Genomic DNA, 18,413 nt, shown 5'->3' with positions numbered 1-18,413 from the left:
AACTGACTCATTGTATGATATCGCGTTCTAGTAATAGTTCTAGTATCTTCCTAAACTACCCAAATGGTAGCTTACTAGTAATGTAACTTGTACATATGAACATGGAAGTATACCCTTGCTACCCAAGGGTATTGAATGAACTGGGAGAACCTTTATGACTATATATGTACACATGATATATAACTAATATTTAAACGACCTTCGGACGGGTACCCAATATCCCACCAGACCACATCTCAAGCGCGAAAAGGAAATAGGGTGGATAGCCTTCCTAAGTCTTTTAAACATTTCTTATATAACTATACATATATAGGCAAGCAATTGATAATATAAAAGCATAAAATAAGTTTTGTAAAACCTTTGAACATGATTATTATCTAAGAAAAGATCGACTTGATGTCAATCTATAAAATGGTTTGAAAACATGGGTTTGATAAAACAGTTTAAGTATAAAGGAACATTTGTTTGAAACACAATTGTATATGAGTTTGAAACGAAACATACAGTGTAAAATGAACAGTTTAATAAGGAGTTTTAAACATATAAAATGTTTATGAAAATCATTTGAAGGAAACTGATTGGTAACACGGCTAATGAGTAGCCAATCATTTGAATGCTGCTTATTAATCACATGATTGATATAATAAGTAGCATGATTCTACTTGTATCCCCCCCCCCCAAAAAAAAGTATTTAAAAACATTTAAAACGTTGATTAAGGGGTATGAACTCACCTATTGTGAGTGGATCGGAAGGAAGTGTCGGATAAGTGCTTGGTGTCAAGTGAAGACTTAGACACGCACAAAGATCCTAATTACATATAAGGACATAGGTATATAAATAATTAGTCTTTAAACAACTAATAAACAATTCAAGACACTCTAGGACATGACAAACACTTTGTATAAGTGTTATAAGTGCTAAGGAGTGCATCTAACTGTTGTAGGGAAAGGCTAGTGTGTTTGCGGTTCAAGGAACACTCCTAAAATGAGTTTACTCCCTAAAGACCAACACCCCTTGATTTTACGGTCGTAAACTCTTGATTTTACGGTCGTAAACTCCTAACCTTTTGACCATTTGTTGATTTGAAGTCTTCTAAGCTATTCCAAGCATTCCTACTTCATGATTTAGCCTTAGGAAGTGTTGTGTGGCATCAAAACACTCCTAAATGGAGTTTAGAGTCTAAGGACCATTTTTCATGAGTTTACTACCTTAAACTCATGAGTTTACTACCTTAAACTACTAAGTTTACGGTATTTGGGGTCTTCAAGTCCTTAGCTCAATCATGGCACTAGTCTAGGTTAGATTTAGACATAAGGAACAACCATGGGACTTTTATGGGACATTTAAACACTTTTTGGGGTGTTTACGGTTTTGGGACATCCCCAAACCGTAAACACATAAAAATGGAAGGTTTTGGTGCTTTTTGTGTGATAAACTCATCAAGGATGAAACTAGACAAGTCCCTAAGGCATTGTGAAGCATCTAGGCACCCTAAGGCACTAAATTTGGTGTTTACGGTTTTTGGGAGCCTCCCAAAACCGTGAACACCTTGTTCTTGGTATTCTTGGGACTTTTCCTTGGTATAAACATGTATAGCTAGCTTTAAATGACTCTAAGATAGAAGTACTTACATTGTGGAAGCTTGAAATGAACTTTAAGTCCAAGAACACTAGTGTGTGTTCTTGGTGTTCTTGGTGTTTTGGAAAAACTAGTCAAAACACAAAAATGGATGGATTAAAGGATGTACTATCACTAGATTAAGTGATATACTAACTTGAAAGGGCTAGAAACACTTACTAGATTGAAGATCTTGAATTAATTCTAGGATGATACTTGAGCTGATTTTTGGAGTTTACTCTTTTGGTAAATGGGGAGTCAACACAAAATGACTAGTTTTTGGGGAGTAAACTCATGCTTAAGGCATGAGTTTATGTTTTTGGATGAGTTTTCGACCCAAACATAAAAGTTTGGTCCTGAACTTCTAAGACACGCGGTGTTTGCGGTTTTTAAATTTCAAAACCCGAGACGGCACTTTCTTTCACCCGTTCGTTTAAAGATTAATTATTAAAATAATCAAATGAACTTATTTTTCCCAAAAACAAGTAAAAGTGAACTTGACTTATAATATGAAGTGATTGACTTTTATGGTTTCACCGAATGAAAATTCCGGGTTGTCACATCATCCCCCTGTTAAAGGGAATTTCGTCCCGAAATTAGAATTTAGGTAAGGAAGTAGGCACGAATGATCGAGTCATGAGGTGGGAAACTTCCTAATCGATTGGTTCTCGCGCTCCTAAGTGAAATCGGGTCCTCGGTTGGTATCCCAACAAACCTTCACTATAGGGAGGCGGAACTGCTTCGTCCGCTTAACCACTCGGTCGAGGGTCACTATGGTTCTAATACGAAGGTGAGGATCTCGTTAATCTCGATCTCGTCAAGTGCGCTTACAAGAGTCCTAACGGAAAGGTACGGTTTCAAGATCGAGACACAAAGAGTAAAATGTACGTTACTGAGTTTGCGGAGTAGGTTTACGTTAGAAGGAGAGATGGTTGGCATCTCCCCTGACATGGACGGGAATAGCCTTCAGGCTTACCTGTTACCACACATTCGGTTAAGGCTATCCATTTATGTGGATCTCTAACCCAATTTTTGTAAATTTATTAGCTTGGATTTAGCTTTCCATGCTTTACGAAGTGCATTAAGCATTCCCAGAGTGAGTTTTCCTATAGAACTTGGTCTCTCACTTGGAATCTTCGAGGTTTCTTTTTCTTGCTTATCTTCCCAGTCAAGGGCCACCCCTTTCTGGGTCAAAGTCGTATGGATTTCTGAAATTTTAGAGGAGTTCTTAATGAACTATGACAGTAAGTCCGTAAGACCTAGAATTTGGCGAATTCCTGTCGGCATCTCAGGTGTCGACAACTTCTCAACGGTTTTGATAAATTGACAGAGTACTCAAGAAATTCCACATCACTAACAGTGTGTCTTAGGAAATTTTGAATCTTCAATTCCAAAACTCGTCTTCAGAGAACTTTGCGAAAAGTATCTCTGAGGGTAATTTTTCCACGGGTTCCTTCTTACTACGAGGGTAGATAAGTAAGTCGTTACATGGAGAATGACGAACTGAGTACTCAAGAAATTCCACATCACTAACAGTGTGTCTTAGGAAATTTTGACTCTTCAATTCCAAAACTCATTTTCAGAGAACTTTGCGAAAAGTATCTATGAGGGTAATGTTTCTGCGGGTTCCTTCTTACAACGAGGGTAGATAAGTAAGTCGTTACATGGAGAATGACGAACTGACCCAAGTAAAGGAAAGGAAAGGAACTATGAGGTACTCCATGCATGAGTACTTCGGTGTTCTAATATGACGGTTTCGCTAAAAAGACGTTTACTGAGAAAGAGATGTACTTATGAAGCTGGTATGGTGCGGATCAAATCGAACCTAGTTGTATGATAATGTCAGAATCATAGGGAAAATTAAAGACATTAGATTTGAACATAAAGCGTTACAGCCAGACACAACCGAGCAACCATCAACAGAGTTACAATACTTTAGACTTACTACAAGACTATTGCTGTGAATTAGGTATACTACAAAAGACAACTATACGCAGCACGAGCATCCCTATACCGACAGGATCTCTCAAAAGGTAAGACTCTAGTTGCACTAGTTTTGGATGGTTTATAAGTATGTTACAATGAAACGCCTAAATTACATTAACGTGGTTCCGGAGCAGGTTCTCCTGCAGCTGTGATCCTGAGAATCCTCCTATCAGTACCCAAGTTCTTCGCTATCGGGCAATCCTTCTTGAGGTGTCCAATTTCACCGCATTGGTGACATATCTGGACAACACCAACATTAGTGGTTGATGTGAGATGTTTAGCCAATGTTATGTGGACACGAGTGCCTTCTTCATTACTCCACCTTGGAAATTGCTTCCTAAAGCGTTCGGGTTTATCACTACTTTTGTGTGTAGGGTTGGTCCCGATGATAGGGACTTGAGTGATGGGTCATGCTGGTGCTCCACAGTTACGAGCATGGTGCCCTATGTTTAGGCAATTGTAACATTGCATCTCATGGCAAGCCCTATGATGATGGAAACTACACTTATCACACTTCGGGAGTTTTCCCTCGTATGGCCTGCTCGGTACAGGGATGGTAGGGTTTCCACTTGTTGTTGCATGGCAAGTTTTTGAGATTTCTTGCGTTCTTTCTGGGCTTGCCGCTTTCGTTTCTTGTTCTCTGCTTTTCGGCTTTGTGAACCTGTGACTGTTACCATTTGACGACTTCCTGGATGGATACCACGATTGGAAACTTCAACTCCATCATTAACAATGATTGTGCTGATAACGCTACGGTGCACAAGGACAGCGGTTACAGCAGCCATAACGGCAGCTGTAACTGCGGTTTGGAAAGTAGCGGCGTCCATAGGAACAGCAGAGGTTTCGTTGTTCGACTGATTGCTTCCTGATGACGACATGATTTTGTAACACGAAAGATAAGGATTTTGTGAGCGATTCTGGTTGGCCCTAGATGTACTTCGATTGCTCAATCAAAGAGTAAGAGTATGTTCTCGAAAGGTTGACCTACATCCCTATGATGCAGTCCTAGTACAGATTGGAAGTATGTTCGCGAAGGTTTGACCTACATCCTCATGATGCAGTCCTAGTACTGAGTGAAAGCGAGTTCATGAAATGGTCTCAAGATGCTTGTCGTTCAAGCCGAGGTATCGTTGGTTGGTGAATAACATGGTCCAACCATTAAAAGAGACTTGGAACTGTCTCCGGAGCTAAATTGCTATAGTCCAATGATTTGACTAAGGCATGTTTCAGATAGACTCCAATGAATGTATGATAAGAGTACTTGAATAAAGAATGACACAGGAGTTAGCCAACTGTCAATATCTTTGATATTCATGACGTAAAAGTTCAGGAAAATGACCTTGTAATAGGTCTTACATCATATCTAGAGAAGATAGTTCTTGACAGCATAAAGACCTAACCAATAGTACTTACAGTACAAGATAGTTTCATAGAAAATGCCTCATCGGGCATAGACAGAAAAACGATTCCCTTTTTAACAAGGAAAATAAAGTAAGGCATCTACTACTAGCGACGGTCATCCCTCTCGTGAACTCTCAGTTCAGCCAGTTGACGTTCCAAATTAAGTAGGTGTCTTTCGTACACCCTCTGGCGTACTCGGAGTTCTATGACTTCGGCTCTTGATTCAGCTGGTGCTTGCAGCAGGGTTTCATGGTTTCTCTTAGATCTCTCGCGACATCTTCTAGCCAAATGGTGCGGAGGGTATGCTATGACAACCCGAAGTTGTCCATCGCCGAAAACTCGTTCTACCCGTAAAAATTCGCCGTTTATCAATTCGTTCCGTTTTCGTTTTTGGTTAAATTATTCAAACTTATATGTTTATTATAATCTAATGAGTGTCCAAACCCCTTAGGAACTCATGAAATTAGCCCAAAATGTTTATTTCAGAAATTTTAGAAACGTCCCCGCCGGGTTACAGAAACTTAACCGGGTGCGACCGAAAGCCCCGTTTAATGCCGGTATCGGGTAGAATTCCACCGTGTCCAAGCTTTGGGACCTATTTAAATGTGTTTAAGCTTTCATTTGAAACTTTTTCTTCATCTCTCTACTCTCTCTCTCTCTCTAACCTCTCTCCTCAAAGCAAGTTTAAGGGTCCAAAATCATCAAATTTAAGCTCCAAATCCCCAAGGTAACTACCCTAACTCCTATTATAACATCTTAGGCCTTCAAATTCGAGTTCAAATCATGGAATAGGACCACATTCGTGAGTTTACAGCCCTAGAATAGTCCTAGGCCATGAACTCACATAAAATGAGTTTTGGAGCCCAAAAACCCTTCCAATCGACCTTTGGAGCTTAGATATTGCTTAATCGCTTAATGGACTGGAGTTAGAATGCCTTAAACATGGATTTTGAAGAGTAAACATGAGTTTACTGCCCAAGAGCATGCTTGGGCCGTAAACTCATATAAATGGGTTTTTTATGCCCTTAAACCCTTCCAAAATACCATTGAAGCTTAGATATGAATTTTAGAATATTGGATTTGGCCTTGGAATAGCTTGAACATTAATTTAGAGGAGTAAACTTGAGTTTACTGCCCAAGAACATGCTTCGGCCGTAAACTCATTATCTTGGGTAGTAAACTCCTTCTAATGTGTTAAAATGCCATTTACACACACCATAAGCCTTGGGATATTCTAGAAGTGACTACAATCAAGATTTGGACATTAAAACATATTAAAACACTCTTCCAAGGAGTTCACGGCCAAGAGGGGGTTCATGGGCGTAAACTCCTAAATCTATGCTAAAAGTCCCCTAAAAATCCATACAAGGCTTGGGAAAAATCATTGGAATCACATGTGATTATTTAAGGACCAAAACATTAAGGATTTGGTGTGAGGGGGAGTTTACAGCCATAAACTCCATGTTTACTGCCGTAAACTCCAATAAATGGTCTTTAAGTGAGTCTAAATTCATCCCAATGCCCTAGATAAAATCCTAGCTAAATTTTCCTTGAGTTATGAATCCATTTAGCACCCAAAAACACCTTCCATGAGTTCACGGCCATGAACTCATGTGGATGGGGTGTTTAAGGCCGAAAACTCCTCTATGAGTTTACTCTTGAAGAGTAGACTCCATATCCAAGCCTTACATGACTTCAAATGCCACCCGGGTCCTTCCAAACACTTGTAATGAGGTGTTTCCGCAACTAGATGTCTTTGTGCCTAACAAATAAATAATTGAAGTCCTAATTAGATACAAATGTGTATCTTTTCATAATTCATAGGAACCTCGTGCATTTGCAAACACAGGACTAACGTTTAGGATCCAATCAGACACATTCCACGATTGGTGAGTTCATACCCCTACCCTTTTTCAATGGTTTTTCAATGTTTTCAGGGGGGGAATACAAGCAAATTGCAAATGTTTTCAAAACATAACATTGATGTATTTAAATAAATATCTGGCAAATTTATAAATATATTTACCCCTTATGTATTATGCTGAGCATAAGGGATGATTTATCAACTACAACTATATGAATTTCAGTTAAGGAAATAATCTAACTAATCAAATTATTATGGGAATAATTTGGGATTCTTTAGTTCTCGTTTAATCACATACTAATATATATATATATATATATATATATATATATATATACATATATATATATATATATATATATATATATATATATATATAAAGTTATTAGATAAACTATGTCTGATTCAGTTTATCTCCGTTTCATTTGAATGTATTGCCAGATAATTTCATTGTATATAATTGTATTCACTGTATTACATTTCATATCATTTTGTATGTTTGATATTGTATGAGAACCCTGTGAATAATTTAGTACTAGCTTGTGAGTTTCGTCATTACCCTTTGGGTTATCAATAAATCCTCCCCAGAAGTGTAACCAGAGTCTCCTGGAGGGAGAGCATGGAATTTGTGAATAGATCTATTTGGGACTGACAATCCCACACCTTAACTGCTAGCTACAGTTAGGCAGGCACGCCTGGGGTAACAAATTATGGTTATCGTCCGACGTCTGACAAGCGTCAAGGAGGTCTCGTTGTCTTATCAGCATGGTTAACCAACTCACAATATGTATTAATATAAGTTTATTCACGGTTTCGCTTTGGGTTTGGTTTTGACTTTGATTCGATTTCATATCTATTTTCTATCTATAGCTTCCATATCTAGTACGGGATGATAGTCCCATGGTTTTTAGTCTATTGATCTTGTATCTAGTGCGGGATGTTACTCCTATGGTTTTCAGTATGTATATATCTTATATCTAGTACGGGGCGATAGTCCCATGATTTTAATATATATCTTGTACGGGATGGTTATCTCATGGTTTTCAACTTATATCTAGTACGGGATGATAGTCTCATGATTTCAATCTATATCTTGTACGGGATGGTAATCCCATGGTTTTGAATCTATATCTAGTCCGGGATGGTAGTCCCACGGTTTTCAATCTATATTTTCATGTATATCAAACTATCTTGTATCTAGTACGGGATGTTAGTCCCAGGGTTTTTAAACTACTTTCCATTTATAGTTCATGTATATCAAACTATCTTGTATCTAGTACGGGATGTTAGTCTGAGGGTTTTTAAGCTACTTTCCATTTATAGTTCATGTATATCAAACTATTTTATATTTAGTTCGGGATAGTAATCCCATGATTTTCAATATATAGTTTTATGTATTAAACTATACTTTGTGATATTCAACCGGTCTTGGATTTAGGAAAATATGGGATTTTCCTAGGGTAAAATACAACACATAATCCAATTGGTAACAAGTGATAACTAAACAAATTTTACATAAGAAAATATGGGATTTTCTTGGATAACAAACCTTTTCGGAAAACTAAAGGAAAATGGTACGTTTTCAGAAAACAAACATCTTATGAACTCACCAGCTTTATGTTGATTTTCAAACTGCTTGTATTCTCAGGTTTGCATTAGACAGGTACCTGGTGATCTCTTTTGGTGAAGACGGAGTACGTAGAAGACTCGTCTCGTTTTGTTCATATATACTATGTATCACACTTGTACGATTCACTTTTGAAACAATGTAAACTTTTATATATGTAATGTAATGGTTGTTTACATTGATTACTATGTGCATTGGATTTGATACTCAACATGGAGTCAACCCCGGAAATGTTTCCGCCTTTGGTTTTCGGGGTGTGACAGATTGGTATTAGAGCCCTTGTTTATAATGAACGGAGTATACCAAACCTTACATGGTATAAAACTATAAACATTAAAGGGCCTAAGTGCTCTGAACTAAAAGTATCCTTCAAAATATAAGTATTTTCGAAAGTATACAAGTATACCGAAACGTCGAGATTCGTAACTACCAGTAGAACAAAACATAAGTAAATGGGTGTTGTACGTTGCGGTTAAACCTGGGCAGTTATGTAGTCGTGTCTAGGATCAATATAGCCTGGCCAACTATATTCATTCGAGACACGGCCAACATGTGCTTGGGAGTGACTGTGGAACGCAGCAAACCAAAAAAAACAAAAAAAAAAACAAACAAACAAACTTACCCAATACCCCAAACAACGAGTCGTCGTTGCAGTGAATCATGAAATACTATGGGAATATTTCTCGAGTCAATCCTTTGTAGAAAATCCTCGTATATGCGTTGTTCCTTGATCATTCCACTAGTGATAAAATTATTTTCCTTGATAACTCTTTCCCGCTTTATCGCTTCATATAATGTTATATCTGTCCTGATGAGATATCCCCTGATCCATATCTCTCGATTCAATTCAGAGGACTTATGATCCTCTCCTTTCTGATCTTTTTAGATCAAGATGCCTCCAAGAAAGAGACCCAGCTCAAAGAACAACAACAATCCTCCACCACCACCTCCTCCTCAATTTGATCTTGCATCGCTTTAGATAGTTCTGACTGCCGCAATGGTAGCAGCCATGTCACAAATGAACCCCGGTAGTTCAGGAGGTGATCCCCAGCCCCAAAACCCAGAAGATAGCCAGGGACACCGAAAAGGGGGTTCCTATAAAGACTTCATGAACGCGAAACCCACATCCTTCGATGGCACTGGAGGTGTCATTTCCCTAACTCGATGGTTCGAGAAAATCAAATCAATCTTTGAAATATGTGCCTGTTCGGAATCTGACAAAGTAAAGTTTGCCGCCTGCACCTTCCTTGACAAAGCCCTGACTTGGTGGAACGGCCGAGTCAAATCCTTAACTCTACCTGTAGCAAATGCTATGGGTTGGGAAGCTATGAAGGAGCTTCTGCTTGCAGAGTATTGCCCTCGGGGCGAAATACAGAAGCTAGAACACGAACTCTGGAACCTTAAGATGAAGGGTTTAGACATAGCCGCTTATACTTCAAGATTCGATGACCTGGAATTACTCTGTCCGGGAATGGTTACCCCGGAGAGTAAAAAGATTGAGAGATTCATCTGGGGGTTGACCCAGCCAACAAAAGGGAATGTCTTAGCTACCAAGCCAGACACCTATGACAGCGCTAAATGTCTTGCGCAAACCCTGATCGATCACGAAGACAACTCTGATAAGGAGGCTACCACTCCTGAGCCAGTCACATGTGGAGGTGGAAGTAAAAAGAAATTCTGGAACAAGCGGAAGGCCCAAAGTATGCAAGGTTCCTCTAAGAAACAACAAACTGTAGCAGTCCATGCTGCTACTGGCCCTGTTGCTGTTTCAGCTGTCGAATCCATGGTCCAAACTCCCACCAGTGGATACACTGGTACCCTTCCTTGGTGCGGTAAGTGCAGCTACCATCACCGTATTCCTGGTCCATGTCGCGAAAGAATCTGTGATAACTGTGGCAAGAAGGGCCACCTTGCTCGAACCTGCAGAAAACCAGCCAAATCGACAAACCAATCATCCGGAGCGGGAATCAGTCCAGCCTGCTATAGTTGTGGCGAAGTAGGGCACTTCAAAAGAAACTGCCCCAAGACAGCAACAACTGACAATACCGGGAGAGTCCTAGCAATAGGACGAGAGGAGACAACCGCTGATCCCACTGTCGCCGCAGGTATACTTCTCTTTGACAACCCTTATGCCTGCAACTCTTTTCAATTCTAGTACTAAAAGGGAAACATGGTATCTATCCATTCAAACATCTTTCTAAACTCAATCCTTCGTTAGTAATCGAAAATGTGTACCGTCAAGATGGCTAACCGATAAGATAGAGAACGCTAATTTCGTACCTATATGTTGTATCCTCAATCTGGGCGATTATTCTATTCCATTCGATTTAATGGAAAAAATTTCATGAAATGCTTTGATGCTATGTTTGACATGAAATGACCGAGTCTTATTCATGTTGTTATTCTTGGTTTCGAAAGGGTCGCTCGTCTAAATCTTTCCCCCGACCCAGCCCTCGCGATCTTCGGCATCCAACCTAAATCCAATCCTTGCATCATTTCGTGCATCGAAGCTCAAAAAGTTTTCCCGATAGGAACTGCCATGCATCCCTCGTTCCTGTGAACTTCAGGAAACGGGAAGTCTGCAGCTCTTTTCCCTAAATGTCTTTCCCGAAGGATTCCTGAGAATTCCTTCCGAACGTCTAGTCTAGTCTCGCACCGGCCTAATATATGGAACTACCTCGTAACCAAACCTCAGTAAGAATGACGTGTCCAAGACGGTGACCAAGGATTGATATGATCACTACGAGTTAGTAGTGGTATCCTTCGGTCAAATCATTTTCCTCGATCATCTAGCTAAGAAAAGCAGTCGTACTCGTGAACCTTTCCAAAAGTTAAGGCGATAGGAAATTAGTCGGCACCAGAAATACCCATAGAAACCTGTCGATTCTTGGGTCCCATCGACTATTATCGCAGACCTACCCATAAATTTCTTCTAAAAGCTATCAGACCCTTAGCTACTCGGCTCCATGAAGATGAGCTTTCCTGTTCGAGCGTGTGTCCTGTTGAGGGCTTTATCCTAGAAAATCATGATATGCTTTGAGAAGTGTGAAATACTTCCCTCGTGATACATTAGACCCTTCGTGATCCTCATAGAATCGATTTCGTAACCTTCCAACTTTGGCTACCGTCAGAACTTAGTAACATCCATCCGATACTTCACGTCAAGAATCCTTAGAAGTATCTACCCAACGAAACCCTAGTGATTCCTTTGAGGAGACCGAAGTCATCAAGGGTCGGAACCTCCATGGGATAAACAATTGAGATTATGGATTGAGAGAGTCAATGTACGAAATAAAGACGCGTCCCGATAGTGAGGGTTTGCTGGAACGCCAAGCGGAGACCCGATTCCACTTGGGAGCGTGAAGATCTGAGGCAACAAATCCATCCGTATCTCATTCCAATTCATGACATGTATCTTAATCTCTAAATTTCGGGACGAAATTCCCTCTAACGGGGGGATAATGTGACAACCCAAAGTTGTCCATCGCCGAAAACCCATTCTACCCATAAAATTCGTCGTTTATCAATTCGTTCCGTTTTCGTTTTGGGTTAAATTATTTAAACTTATATGTTTATTATAATCTAATGAGTGTCCAAACCCCTTAGGAACTCATTAAATTAGCCCAAAATGTTTATTTCAGAAATTTTAGAAACGTACCCGCCGGGTTACGGGAACTTAATCGGGTGCGACCGAAAGCCCCGTTTAATGTCGGTATCGGGTAGAATTCCACTGTGTCCAAGTTTTGGGACCTATTTAAATGTGTTCAAGCTTTCATTTGAAACTTTTTCTTCATCTCTCTAACCTATCTCCTCAAAGCAAGTTTAAGGGTCCAAAATCATCAAATTTAAGCTCCAAATCACCAAGGTAACTACCCTAACTCCTAGTATAACATCTTAGGCCTTCAAATTCGAGTTCAAATCATGTAATAGGACCACATTCATGATTTTACGGCCCTAGAACAGTCAGAGGCCGTGAACTCACATAAAATGAGTTTTGGAGCCCAAAAACCCTTCCAATCGACCTTTGGAGCTTAGATATGGCTTAATGGCTTAATGGACTGGACTTAGAATGCCATAAACATGGATTTTGAAGAGTAAACATGAGTTTACTGCCCAAGAGCATGCTTGGGCCGTAAACTCATATAAATGGGGTTTTTATTCCCTTAAACCCTTCCAAAATACCATTGAAGCTTAGATATGAATTTTACAATATTGGATTTGGCCTTGGAACAGCTTGAACATTAATTTAGAGGAGTAAACTTGAGTTTACTGCCCAAGAACATGCTTGGGCCGTAAACTCATTATCTTGGGGAGTAAACTCCTTCTAATGTGTTAAAATGCCATTTACACACACCATAAGCCTTGGGATAAATTCTAGAAGTGACTACAATCAAGATTTGGACCTTAAAACATATTAAAGCACTCTTCCAAGGAGTTCACGGCCATGAGGGGGTTCATGGGCCGTAAACTCCTAAATCTATGCTAAAAGTTCCTTAAAAATCCATACAAGGCTTGGGAAAAATCATTGGAATCACATATGATTATTTAAGGACCAAAACATTAAGGATTTGGTGTGAGGGGGAGTTTACGGCCGTAACTCCATGTTTACTGCCATAAACTCCAATAAATGGTCTTTAAGTGAGTCTAAATTCATCCCAATGCCCTAGATAAAATCATAGCTAAATTATCCTTGAGTTATGAAGCCATTTAGCACCCAAAAACACCTTCCATGAGTTCATGGCCATGAACTCATGTGGATGGGGTGTTTAAGGCCGAAAACTCCTCTATGATTTTACTCTTGAAGAGTAAACTCCATATCGAAGCCTTACATGACTTCAAATGCCACCCGGGTCCTTCCAAACACTTGTAATGAGGTGTTTCCGCAACTAGAAGTGTTTGTGCCTAACAAATAAATAATTGAAGTCCTAATTAGATACAAATGTGTATCTTTTCATAATTCATAGGAACCTCGTGCATTTGCAAACACAGGACTGACGTTTAGTATCCAATCAGACACATTCCGCGATTGGTGAGTTCATACCCCTACCCTTTTTCAACGGTTTTTCAATGTTTTCAGGGGGGAATACAAGCAAATTGCAAATGTTTTCAAAACATAACATTGATGTATTTAAATAAATATCTGGCAAATTTATAAATATCTTTACCCCTTATGTATTATGCTGAGCATAAGGGATGATTTATCAACTACAACTATATGAATTTCAGTTAAGGAAATAATCTAACTAATCAAATTATTATGGGAATAATTTGGGGTTCTTTAGTTCTCGTTTAATCACATACTAATATATATATATATATATATATATATATATATATATATATATATATATATATATATATATAAAGTTATTATATAAACTATGTCTGATTCAGTTTATCTCCGTTTCATTTGAATGTATTGCCAGATAATTTCATTGTATATAATTGTATTCACTGTATTACATTTCATATCATTTTGTATGTTTGATATCGTATGAGAACCCTGTGAATAATTTAGTACTAGCTTGTGAGTTTCGTCATTACCCTTTGGGTTATCAGTAAATCCTCCCCGGAAGTGTAACCAGAGTCTCCTGGAGGGAGAGCATGGAATTTGTGAATAGATCTATTCGGGACTGACAATCCCACACCTTAACTGCTAGCTACAGTTAGGCGGGCACCCTGGGGTAACAAATTCTGGTTATCGTCCGACGTCTGACAAGCGTCATGGAGGTCTCGTTGTCGTATCAGCATGGTTACCCAACTCACAATATGTATTAATATAAGTTTATTCACGGTTTCGCTTTGGGTTTGGTTTTGACTTTGATTCGATTTCATATCTATTTTCTATCTATAGCTTTCATATCTAGTACGGGATGATAGTCCCATGGTTTTTAGTCTATTGATCTTGTATCTAGTGCGGGATGTTATTCCTATGGTTTTCAGTATGTATATATCTTATATCTAGTACGGGGCGATAGTCCCATGATTTTAATATATATCTTGTACGGGATGGTTATCTCATGGTTTTTAACTTATATCTAGTACGGGATGATAGTCTCATGATTTCAATCTATATCTTGTACGAGATGGTAATCCCATGGTTTTGAATCTATATCTAGTCCGGGATGGTAGTCCCACGGTTTTCAATCTATATTTTCATGTATATCAAACTATCTTGTATCTAGTACGGGATGTTAGTCCCAGGGTTTTTAAACTACATTCCATTTATAGTTCATGTATATCAAACTGTCTTGTATCTAGTACGGGATGTTAGTCCGAGGGTTTTTAAGCTACTTTCCATTTATAGTTCATGTATATCAAACTATTTTATATTTAGTTCGGGATAGTAATCCCATGATTTTCAATATATAGTTTTATGTATTAAACTATACTCTGTGATATTCAACCGGTCTTGCATTTAGGAAAATATGGGATTTTCCTGGGGTAAAATACAACACATAATCGAATTGGTAACAAGTGATAACTAAACTAATTTTACATAAGAAAATATGGGATTTTCTTGGATAACAAACCTTTTCGGAAAACTAAAGGAAACTGGTACGTTTTCAGAAAACAAACATCTTATGAACTCACCAGCTTTATGTTGATTTTCAAACTACTTGTATTCTCAGGTTCGCATTAGACAGGTACCCGGTGATCTCTTTTGGTGAAGACGGAGTGCGTAGAAGACTCGTCTCGTTTTGTTCATATATACTATGTATCACACTTGTACGATTCACTTTTGAAACAATGTAAACTTTTATATATGTAATGTAATGGTTGTTTACTTTGATTACTATGTGCATTGGATTTGATACTCAACATGGAGTCAACCCCGGAAATGTTTCTCCCTTTGGTTTTCGGGGTGTGACATATGCATTCTCGCATTGGTGACAAACTTCAATGATCTGATGTAGGGCTGTCCTACCTTGAATCTCGTTTCGGGCCACTCTGTGGACCAATATTGGTAAGATTCTATCTGCTGAGCCCCTATTGCTCAGGTCATAAAAGCTTCGGTCACCATCAAATGGCATGGGTTGCTCTTGTCCTTGGCTCCATGTTTCCAAACATTCCACCCATGGAGGCGTCGGGCCATGAAAAGCCAGACGAGGGTTAGGAATTGGAATAGGAGCTGCCTGGGGTAGGTCTCAACCTCGGGTTCGGAGTTAGCATCGTCCGAAAGGTCTTCATCATGGTGATCATTCAAAGGAATAGGATGATCATTCTCTGGTTCTTCTCCAAACCAACCAGCAATGACTTCGTTCGGAAGATACTAGTTGCCGTGGGGATGGAGTCCAGCCATGTTATCTACACGAGAATTGGGGTAAGAAAATAATTATTCGACGAACTTATCTAGATAATTATTAAGAAGATCTTCATTACTTACATCGCTATTTGTGAAGTGCATACCAGTTATATGTAATCGAACAGGATCGGCCTTCGAATAAGTGACCTTAACTCCAAATTCACACAGAATAGGCGTAAAGTAAAATTTTCACAGATTCTAAGTCTATAAGATCCTAATTACATATAGCCTTAGTGTATCCACTTAGCAACTATCAACTTAGTATTGAAGATCCCGTTTTAGTTCTCAAGTATATAGCACTTATAGTAACACCAAATACCCCTATAGTATTTTAAGTTTAATGTTATGTTCTACTGTTCTTATTGTGGTATTGTTGGTAGGATTTTAGACTTGTTGCACTTATAGTAACACCAAATACCCCTATAGTATTTTAAGTTTAATGTTATGTTCTACTGTTCTTATTGTGGTATTGTTGGTAAGATTTTAGACTTGTTGCAACCACACAACTACACTTAGGCACATGCTAGTCAACCCTCGGATAATACAGTTGATCAGGCTATATATTCCCAGTTTTGACCATATGTCTCTAAGTCCACCTGTGTTGCCCAACAATCGTAATTCTTTTGTACTGTCCTCGTGACACTGATTTTAGTATGAATGCAGGCACATACACTTAATTAAATATTTTACTATTTAAAGTATAAACTCTTGGTCAGAGTATTTTTAATCCCTATGTATTTATAGTTAGTATATCTTTTATGGGTTGATATACTTAATTCACTATAAACAATGCTCTGATACCAATCTGTCACACCCCAAAACCAAGAACGGCGGAAATGTTCTGGGGCGGAGGACGTCATGTACAGTATCACAACAATGAAAAGTAGTAACAAGCAACAACATCATCCATTGCATTAATAATATAATTTTAATACAAGTGTGTTCTGTCAAATTATAATAGACACTAACGTATAAATCAAAATGAAAGATGAGTCTTGAACGAGCTCCATCTTCTCTAAACCTTGCATCAGTACCTGTCTACTGTTGACCTGAGGATACAAGTTATTTTGAAAGAGAGTATCAGCTTTTAAAGCTGGTGAGATCATAAGTATTTTAGTGTCTTAATTTGTATGTAAGTATTTGTATGACATTTAATGAAAGACTTGAAAATGTTTTGAAAGAAAGTTCACGTAAGTATGAAAATGTTTGTAAAACAACTATAGACGTTTGAAAAACCCTAGAGATCCCTATGACTCCTACTAGTATAAAAGGGAGTCTTCTACCAAGACCTAACTATTCTAAATGTAGCCTTCTACCAAGACCTAATTGCTCTGAATGTATCCTTCTACCAAGACCTGACTGCTCTCAATGTAGCCTTCTACTAAGACCCGACTGTGTTACTATTATTATTATTATAAGAAATTGTATCCTTTGGTACTAGAATACTCAAATAATTCGCCTCATCGGTTATGTGAATGAGTCACATGATAGAGGTAATAATATAAATAACCTAAGCGTTATCCTTTTGTACTAATATAACTAACAGTGTCAACTGAAGACATCCGTAGATGTACATTTACCTCTGTTGCTAACATCTGGGTGTAGGAATAGTTAGTCCCTTAAAGTATACCTGTAACGGTATCAACCGTAGACATCCGAGGATGTGCTTTTACCTCTATAGCTAACAGAGATTCTAGGAATGGTTAATCCCGTAACATATCCTTTGGTACTAGGATATTAAATCCAATCTATCTCGTCGATTATGTGATTATATCACAAGGTAAAGATAAGAATGAGGATTATATAACATAATCTATACATATAAAATGTACTAGTAACTCATCATATGTTATCTATGTAAACGTACTCATGTAAGTGTACTCATGTAAATGTACTCATGTAGATGTATCTATGTAAGTGTACTCAAGTAAGCGTATATATGTAAACGTATTCATGTAAATGTACTCATGTAGATGTATCTATGTAAGTGTACTCATGTAAGCGTATATATGTAAACGTATTCATGTAAATGTACTCATGTAGATGTATCTATGTAATAATATAGTAATGTACTGTAATGTTCTGCGTGTGCTAGCTGTAACCTGTGTTCTCTCTCTCTATCTAGCATGTATAGTAATGTACTGTGTGTACTAGCTGTAACATGTGTTCTCTCTCTATCTAGCATGTATGGTAATGTACTATAATGTTCTGCGTGTGCTAGCTGTAACGTGTGTTCTCTCTCTATCTAGCATGTATAGTAATGTACTGTGTGTACTAGCTGTAACGTGTGTTCTCTCTTTACCTAGCAAGTATTGACTCATGAATGAACTGACTCATTGTATGATATCGCGTTCTAGTAATAGTTCTAGTATCTTCCTAAACTACCCAAAAGGTAGCTTACTAGTAATGTAACTTGTACGTATGAACATGGAAGTATACCCTTGCTACCCAAGGGTATTGAATGAACTTGGAGAACCTTTATGACTATATATGTACACATGATATATAACTAATATTTAGACGACCTTCGAACGGGTACCCGATATCCCACCAGACCACATCTCAAGCGCAAAAAGGAAATAGGGTGGATAGCCTTCCTAAGTCTTTTAAA

The 18,413-nt window shown here is 38.4% G+C and overlaps 1 non-coding gene across 1 annotated transcript; it reads left to right on the top strand.

Annotated features, from left to right (window-relative positions):
* Positions 1–2,527: 2,527 nt before the first annotated feature.
* LOC145049121 (U6atac minor spliceosomal RNA) lies at positions 2,528–2,654 on the top strand. The gene has a single exon (XR_013683235.1). It is a non-coding gene; the product is annotated as a U6atac minor spliceosomal RNA (small nuclear RNA).
* Positions 2,655–18,413: the final 15,759 nt, after the last annotated feature.

The sequence above is a fragment of the Lactuca serriola genome, chromosome 4 (assembly GCF_051521515.1).
Source record: "Lactuca serriola cultivar US96UC23 chromosome 4, Lser_US96UC23_V15, whole genome shotgun sequence".
Classification (NCBI taxonomy): Eukaryota; Viridiplantae; Streptophyta; class Magnoliopsida; order Asterales; family Asteraceae; genus Lactuca; species Lactuca serriola.
The sequence above is the reverse complement of the archived record's forward strand: the minus strand, read 5'-3'. Positions and strand labels throughout refer to the sequence as shown.